Here is a 9,108-nt window from a genome sequence, read left to right as displayed (position 1 = left end):
TGATATAAGAAAAATAAAACAGAAAGAAATGTTATCAAAGGAAAAATAAAATTTAAATAAAGAGAGTTTATTTGTACCTTTTATAACAACTTACAATAATCTGCATAATACTATTAATAAAATACTACACAAACATTGGAACATTTTAAAAATGGATCCAATTATAGGGAAAAATCTAAATGATAAACTGCAAGTAATTTTTAAAAAAAGCTATGAATTTTAAAAATATACTATGTCCTAGTGAATTTAAACAGAAAGACAAAAAACAGGTAGATTTATATAAAAACAATCTTAATGGATTTTAAGTACCGCCTGTAAATATAGCTCTAAGATAAAAGAAGTAAAATCCACACTCAGTAACTTTGAAAGAATACAAGATTAAAAATATGATTAGATGTAGAGATAAAGGGGAAATTTATCTAATACAATGTCCATGTTTAAAACAATACTAAAGACAAACAAGTAGACCCCTAAAAGACAGAATTTGTGAACATTTAAATAATATTAAGAATGGATTTGAAGGACATTTATTATCTAAGCATTTTAAGGAAACACATAATCAGAGTACAGTAGGACTTAAATTTTGGGGTATAAAACTAGTAAAAAATGAAATTATGAACAGGACCTTTTATATAGTGAGGGAGAATTGATATACAATTTTAAAACACTATATCCATTAGGGTTAAATGCAGAATTAGATTTAAACCCCCTTATACATAGAAAACATTAAGTACATCTTTTTTAAAATTTAAATATAAAACAATAAAAGCAACTTTTTAGATTAGTTATATATTTTTTATAATATGAGTTATTTATATTTTATACATATATATATATTTTTTAATAATGTACAATCAATTTTAATGAAGTATAAATGTTAGTTAACTTATCCAATTTTTAATGTATAAACTGTGGAGGAATATGTGTTAAAATTGTTTAACTTTTAGAAAAATATGTGGCTTAAAAAAGGAGATTTTTTAGACAAGATTCCTTTATGGAATGTCCCTTTAAGGAATACAATTCAATTAAGAAACAATTAGTAGACTATAAAAAGGACCAACAGACTCATGGTATACATCTTGAAAAAGGCTCATAACAAGCTGAAACACATTGATCTGATCTAATACTATGAGAAACTTTTGTTAAAAAGTTGAGACAACTGGCGGCAGCCATAGAGGAAGAAAAATAATCCAAAGAATTGGAAAGTTGGCATAAGTTCTGTTACAGTTTCCGGTTATTCTTTCTGGGCTGCAAAGACTTGGAGAGTTAATCTGGAGAACGAGGTTGGAGAAAAGCAAGCAGTACAACAAAGTAGCGCAGAGTGAACCCTGAGGCACCGAGGTGGATCTTTTTTAGCCTGGAGACACATAAAAGGTGAGAACGTGTGTCATCAGAAGGCATGTTTAAAAAGAATCCGAAAAATACACTAGGGCCATATCAGGGGCGAGAGCATCTGGGTGAGTAGTATTGCACCTAAGAAATATTGAACGGCTGTATTAACAAAAAGACAGTCTGAAGAAGAAAAACAAATAACTGTAAGATATTGAACAAAGAATACAATATTTTGAGAAATCAAGTTTTCACAGTAAAAGGAACCTTTTCAATTTTGGATATATAATTGCCAAAAATCTGTTACAATTTGAATTTAAGGGTAACAAGATTTAAGGCATTCTATTGGCTAGTGGAGCACATATGCTCTAAAAGGAAACAAATCTGTTTCTGTATCAACACACTGTCAGTTTTGAGGACTTACTATGGGACTATCTAATGTGAAAAGTATCCAATTTTATTGAATTTTTGAAGATATGTTTTAAATAGTAAGTTAAAGTGGGATAAAGTTTTTTTATCAAGTGTGGTATAACGTGTTATATAGTACAGAGTGTGCACTCTTAACATTTTATATATTATATTATTATATGTTATGAATACATTTTTGATGTCTTTAGCCTTTTGAGCGCTTCTCTTTTTTTTTAATTTTTTTATTTAAGCATATCAGTCTGATCCTGACTTAAAAGAAGCTGAATTTCACAACTCTACAAACCCTTTGAATAGGTTACAATAAATTGTTTTCTGTGATTGTAAAACCATTTAAAATGTCAGACACACTCACAGATATATACGTGTATGATGTTTTTGTATATGTCTAGGAAAATTACAAACACCTGTGCAAGGTTAGGGAACTAGAGAGGAAAAGCCCTGGACATGGTCCTAGGCCTATCACCCTAACTGTAACTGTATCTAACTCTTCCAATTCCTTTTAGCTGTGTGCAGACACGTGAGTACATGACTATTGTATTGTAATTCTGACAGCAATTCTGATACACAGATAAAATATAAATAATAAAAAAACATTGATGAACTTTTCAGTCAAGTAAAAATGGTTGAACATCATTTTGAGGCTTGGTCAGTAAATGTGTGATTGAGTGAGGAAGAGTCTGTTGAAAAGTCTGCACAAGAGTATTAGTAAGACCAGTTTATGAAATGCCAGTTCCAGCACTTCGCTGCAAGATGAAGGTGTAATAGCCAATCCCAGACAAGTGCTCATGAAGAGATTTTAGAAACTTCATGTAAATGGTGTATTTTCAGATGGAAGTAAATTAGCATTAGTAATAAGAGAGGTCCTAATGTGTCTCTCTTTTTCATTCTCTCTCTGTCTCTCCTACTACTCTCATCATTTTCCCTTTATAATTCTTTCACCCCTCTCATTGCCAATATAATTCCCCTTTTAAACTACTCTAAACACATATATTGGGAGAAAAAGGCTATGCGAGCGGACATGATACGATGTAGCGTTTCATGTCCGCCACACATACGCACGCTGTCAGCATTTATCATTGCACGAGCAGGGGGTGTCAATCAACCCGATCCTATTGGATTGGGATGATTTCTGTCTGCGGCCTCAGAGCAGGTGGACAAGTTATGGAGCAGCAGTCTTTAGACCGCTGCTTCACAACGTCTGTTTCCGCCGAGCCTGAAGGCTCGCTCGGAAACAGGGGCATCAAGCTCCATATGGAGCTTGATAAATCAGCCCCATATGTGTGAAAAAGCCAAGTGCAGGTGGGATATTTAATGATGTTAGTGTTAGTGTGTACTGTATGGTTGTGTATGTTTTTGCCGCATTGGTAAAAATATGTTCTTACCCTATTTTTGAATTAGCAACTTGTCTGTCCTTCTTTCTCCCAGTCCAAAATTCTTGTGATATAGAAAGTTTCCCAGGCAAGATTTAGGCTGAGGTTTCATATATTTGAAAAATGTAATATAATTGGGTTATTTTGGGGTTGTCCAAGAAATGTGGAATTGGGTAGAATTTGAAAACACCATGAAAAGCCAAGCTATGCACTTGGGAATTCAGATTTTGATACAGGGAGAGAACCGCTGAGAGATAAAGAAACAACTCTTTGCCAACTAACGTCAGTATTCATTATTACATCTAGGCATACTATTTAGTTGCTTTTTATGATACTGATAGAATCTAGTTGCTAAAGTTGAAGGGTTATTATAAGCAATACAGCCTTTTCGTACTACTTTTCTTATATGATGGGTAGGGTTTTTTTTGTTTGTTTTTTAAAGAGGATCATTTAAATAAAAGTAAACAGATCTATTTCATTAAAGCAGCACAATGGATATGCAATTATGTGGGACAATGCTAGTCAATTAGGTGAAGCATATGCATGTAGCCACCAGTTACTGAGTGGTTTAAACTGATTGTTTGAAAATTAAATGTATCTGACAAGTCTAAGCAAAGAGAAAAAAAAACAGAATTGACTGACCGACTCTAAAAAAAATATTATCATTCTTTGTAAATCTGTAGGTGATTAAGGCACTTTTAACAGTTAGGCAGCTAAACCAAAATTTGTATAATCTATTTTCTACTAAATCAGGATTATGTAAAGAACAATCCTACCATATATTATTCATTGTACCTGCCTAGAATTGAACCTACGTTTTACACTGGTGTTAAGTTGCAAATGTCACATTTGAAATATTGCTCAAGAAGGACTCATGCTTACATATAGAGAGGGACTAAACTTCAAATAGCTCAGAAAACACTACAGCTTCTTTTACGATTTTGTGGTATTGATCCACCTAATATTACAAAAAGTATAAAGCTCACCTTTGCCTCACTCGAAGGTAGTAGCCCAAATTTACCCAGTTTGAAGGAGATAGAAAATGCCTCTTTACCCCTAAGTATTCATAGTTTCTGGTCTATTATCATTCCACTTCATGGGTTCTGTATTGAATAACCCAATGAGACCACATCTCCAAATATAGTTTTGTTTCTTTCTTGGCTCTTTCCATTTCTTTCATAATACAGTAGGCAAGGCTTCAAAAATACATGGCAAGAGCAGAGTGACTACACAGGTTCTCTCATCTTGATCTTTGGCTTATCTATTTGTCTTTTTACTACTGATGCTGTGTGTAGTAGCCAATAGATAAGTGAGATCATCTGTAGATACTCTGTTTTTATAAATTAGCATCTTATTGTTTCAATGTGTGACCTACTAGGTCTGATCAGACCTCACATGGTGGAACTGTAACTAAATTTGTCTGTGTGTATGATTCCAGTTGTTGCACATTTGCTAAATAGTTTCAGAACTTTACACTGGATATGCCTAGAGTATCAGAAATAGAAATTTAAAAGAAAATACCAGCTTCAGTCTTCTGACAGATTAAGAAACTGCCTAATTTAACAGTTAAGTCGTAGTTATTAATTAAAAAAACAACAAGTTGCAGGGTTATTCCTCAAAATTAAAAGTTGGTCTAGATTCGCGGGTAAGATAACCATTTTGCAGTGCAAAGGGTTATAACAAGATTTTGTCATTTTGTTTTGAACCCTGCAGCATTTGCTACCTAACCTTACAACATTCAAATTTATGACTTTTAAACTCAACCTTTATAGCCTTGCAACACTTAGAAGCAAAATATGTATGTATTTAAAATACTTGTTTGTATACCAATATCACCACATGGAGATTTTGTTATGATCAGCACCATAGTGATGTTATCTAGTATTTCTTCCTTAACTATGGGTTTTGGTATTAAAGATATACTTTGCATGAACTATAGAAAAAAGTTTACATTTATCATATAAATGTTTCATTAAAACACATTTTATTAATATAACTTTTTGTCTCATTATCTTATGTCATATTGGACTTATATATTGGTTAATTATACTATAGTATGAACTGTGTTTCCTGGTTAAAATATTTTCAGTATATTATTTTATTGACTTGATTTATTATGCAGTGTGGTTCACTATGCGTTAATAATTCCCATAGCACCCAGCACTGCTTAAAATTTATACCAAATAGAAAATGGCTGCACGCATAAGCTAAAGTGTGCTTAAGAATTTTTATATTCGATTTATATCTTCTATGCTGGATAGTTTCTTCTAATAGTTTCATGCAGGATTTCCAGATATAATCCTTAATAGAGGTTAGCATCCTTGTGTACATGAGATAATGTTGTTTTCAGGCTACCTCCAAAGCTCGATATAATGATGATATATATCCAGATCAAACCAATCTGTAACTTATGTTGAACGAGGTCACTATTCTTTATTTTCAAATGATCTTCTGAGTAGATTATATGCCTTTGAAGCATATATTTTTCAATTTTTGATGTAGCCAACAAATACCATAATTCAGTTTATTTCTAAATTTGTATTTATCATGAATGAGGATTATATGTTCCTTACTTTTTTAATGTTATAGAAGAAAATTAGCCATAAAGCTTTATATATTTAAAGGTTAACAGAAACATGCATAATTAAGAAAAGAATGCAAAGGATTTGCACAATTATATTATTATTGTAAAACTATAATATATTGATAAAATAGAGGACTTGCAAAATCTATGACTCAAGACTGCTCTCTGGTCAATATTAATAAATATTTATTGCTAGGTAAAAATATCTAAGTAGACATTACCACACACACAAAGTTCAAACAAGAGCAATAAACACGTATTGAAATCATTATACTATCAATATAAAGGCATCGATTTATCAAGCCGTCAACTTACTTGCATTGGACTGCACCAATACGCTTGCTTAAGATCGCCTAACATCGCTGCCGCTGACCTGAATACGTTCTCCAAAATGATCAAAAAAGCTGTCAAAAAGCAGCGCACCAAGTACGGTGCGATGAGCAGTGGACTGTTGTTAACTAACAGTCATCGATCTCGCTGCTCTTCGGCTTTTTTACAGCTTTCTTGGTATCCTGTCACTAAACACCAAACACTTACTTGAATTCGACGGCACCAATACGCTCGCCTAAGATCGCCTAACATCGCTGCCGCAGACCTGAATACGTTCTCCAAAATTATCAAAAAAAGCTGTCAAAAAGCCGCGCACCAAGTACGGTGCGATGAGCAGCGGACTGTTGTTAACTAACAGTCATCGATCTCGCTGCTCTTCGGCTTTTTTTACAGCTTTCTTGGTACCCTGTCACTAAACACCAAATACTTACTTGCATTCGACGGCACCAATACGCTCGCCTCAGATTGCCTAACATCGCTGCCGCGGACCTGTATACGTTCTCCAAAATTATAAAAAAAAGCTGTCAAAAAGCCGCGCACCAAGTACGGTGTGATGAGCAGCGGACTGTTGTTAACTAACAGTCATCGATCTCGCTGCTCTTCGGCTTTTTTTACAGCTTTCTTGGTACCCTGTCACTAAACACCCACATATATATTAGCACACAGAGAAAGTCCACCCACATATATATATATATATATATAGCACACAGAGAAAGTCCAGCACTCACTCACAAGCTCTCAGCTAAGATTAAAGGCAAAAATGGAAGAGTTAGTTAACGCATCTGGCCAAATGGGATAAGCCCAGGTACCACGTCAAAAGTCTCTTCCAAAACCCGAGTCCCTAAACAGCCACACAATGCAAGCTTTCAATCCAACAAACTGGGAACAAGTGAAGGGTGCACCGGCTTATGTAATCACCCTAGACATATACAAAACACGGAAGGGGACTGCACTCTCAGACCGGACCGGGTACACATCCCATGACTCTGCAACATGCATAGCCCTGGGTGCACAATAGCACTCTCAGGAAGCTGCACTGTCCCCAGAGCCACAAGCAGTTAACCCCAGACAGGTCTGGGTGCAAGGCCCATAGGGAAAATTACAAAACAAATTAATACAGCAAACAGAGAAAGACCAGCATTCACGTACAAGCTCTCAGCTAAGATTAAAAGCAAAAATGGAAGAGTTTGTTACCGCATCTGGCCAAATGGGATAAGCCCAGGTATCACTTCAAGGTCCCTTCCAAAACCTGAGTCCCTAAGCAGCCACACAATGCAAGCTCTCAATCCAACAAACTGGGAACAAATGAAGGGTGCACAGGCTTATGTAATCACCCTAGACATATACAAAACATGGAAGGGGACTACACTCTCAAACCGGACCGGGTACACATCCAATGACCCTACAACATGCACAGCCCTGGGTGCACAATAGCACTCTCAGGAAGCTGCACTGTCCCCAGAGCCATAGGCAGTTAACCCCAGACAGGTCTGGGTGCAAGGTCCATAGGGAAAATTACAAAACAAATTAATACAGCACACAGAGAAAGTCCAGCACTCACTTACAAGCTCTCAGCTAAGATATATATATATATATATACACAGTATGATTGGAGTAGCCATGTTAGTCCAGAGATTTAGATATCAAAATAACAAGAGTATTGCATTGAGCAATGATACTTTTTTTATTGGACTAACTATACATTTATAAGTTGACAAGCTTTATCCATAATCTACAGTCAGGCTACAAGATACCACAGAATTTGCTCAGATACCAAGGACCGTGACAAACACCTCATCACACTGTCCTAATCATTCAGAGAAAAAGGTTACAAAACAAGGATTATAAATAAAAAAATTAACTCTGCCCTCAGTACTCCACGTGAACACTTACTACAATACAGAGAGAAGAAAAACATACCACGTATCCCACTAGTAGTCAAATACAACCCTGCTGTGGAAGGGATACGAAAAATCATAAAAGACTTACAGCCACTACTCTTAGAGGATCCCACACTCAAAAAAATCTTTCCAAAACCCCAATCCTGGCATACAGACAACCACCTAACCTAAAGCAGAAACTGGTACATAGGACGCTACCCCTTGAGAAAAAGAACACTCAGAATGGAACCAAGTGCTGCTATAAAGCACTCTGCAAACTGTGTCAACATGTTTGTGTAAGCAGCACAGCAAATCACAATAATAAATCTTATAACATTAAAGGGACATATTCATGTATATCTGCAAATGTGGTATACATGATACATTGCACTGCATGTGAAATGGGATGCTATATTGGAGAAACAAGCCAAAAACTGCACCTTCGAATGAACTTACACAGACACTCAATCAAAAACCACTGTGAAGCAAAATACTGCACCCCTGTTGGTCACCATTTCACCCAACCTTACCACTCCATCCAAAACCTCAAAATCAAAATTCTCAGAGGCAACTTCAAAAACACCATGGAAAGAAAAACCTTTGAAATGAAAATGATAATGCACTTCAACCTGTTTAATTCTGGACTAAATGTGGACTCTGGATTCTTAACACATTATCAAAAATTTTTGAAATGTACTTTTATTTAGTCAATTACATTGTATATTCCACATTCTTTAAACATAGGTACACAGGTAAGCCTATGTCCACACTTTTGTCTTTTTTTAACTTTTGTATTCCCCCTGTATATACAATTTCACATCTTTATAGATATTGATTCAATGTTGATATATAACTTTATGTTAGTATATGCTCTATGTATAGCTATATATTTCCCATGTCTGTTCTCCTACACAGGACACTGTCTGCCTGTTACCTAAGCCCCCCTCATGATTTTTATGACACCTCCTCCTCTCCCTGCACTGTCTTCTTAGCTATTCTGTGTTTTAAGATACAATCTGTAAATTCCATTAAATTGGTCAGTATTGCTTCAGACTTGATAAAGGAAGGAACTCTTCCGAAAGCTTGTCCACTTATAAATGTATAGTTAGTCCAGTAAAAAAAGTATCATTGCTCAATGCAATACTCTTGTTATTTTGATATCTATCTATCTATCTATATATATATA

The sequence above is a fragment of the Bombina bombina genome, chromosome 5 (genome assembly GCF_027579735.1).
Source record: "Bombina bombina isolate aBomBom1 chromosome 5, aBomBom1.pri, whole genome shotgun sequence".
Lineage (NCBI taxonomy): Eukaryota > Metazoa > Chordata > Amphibia > Anura > Bombinatoridae > Bombina > Bombina bombina.
Note: the sequence above shows the minus strand (reverse complement) of the source record.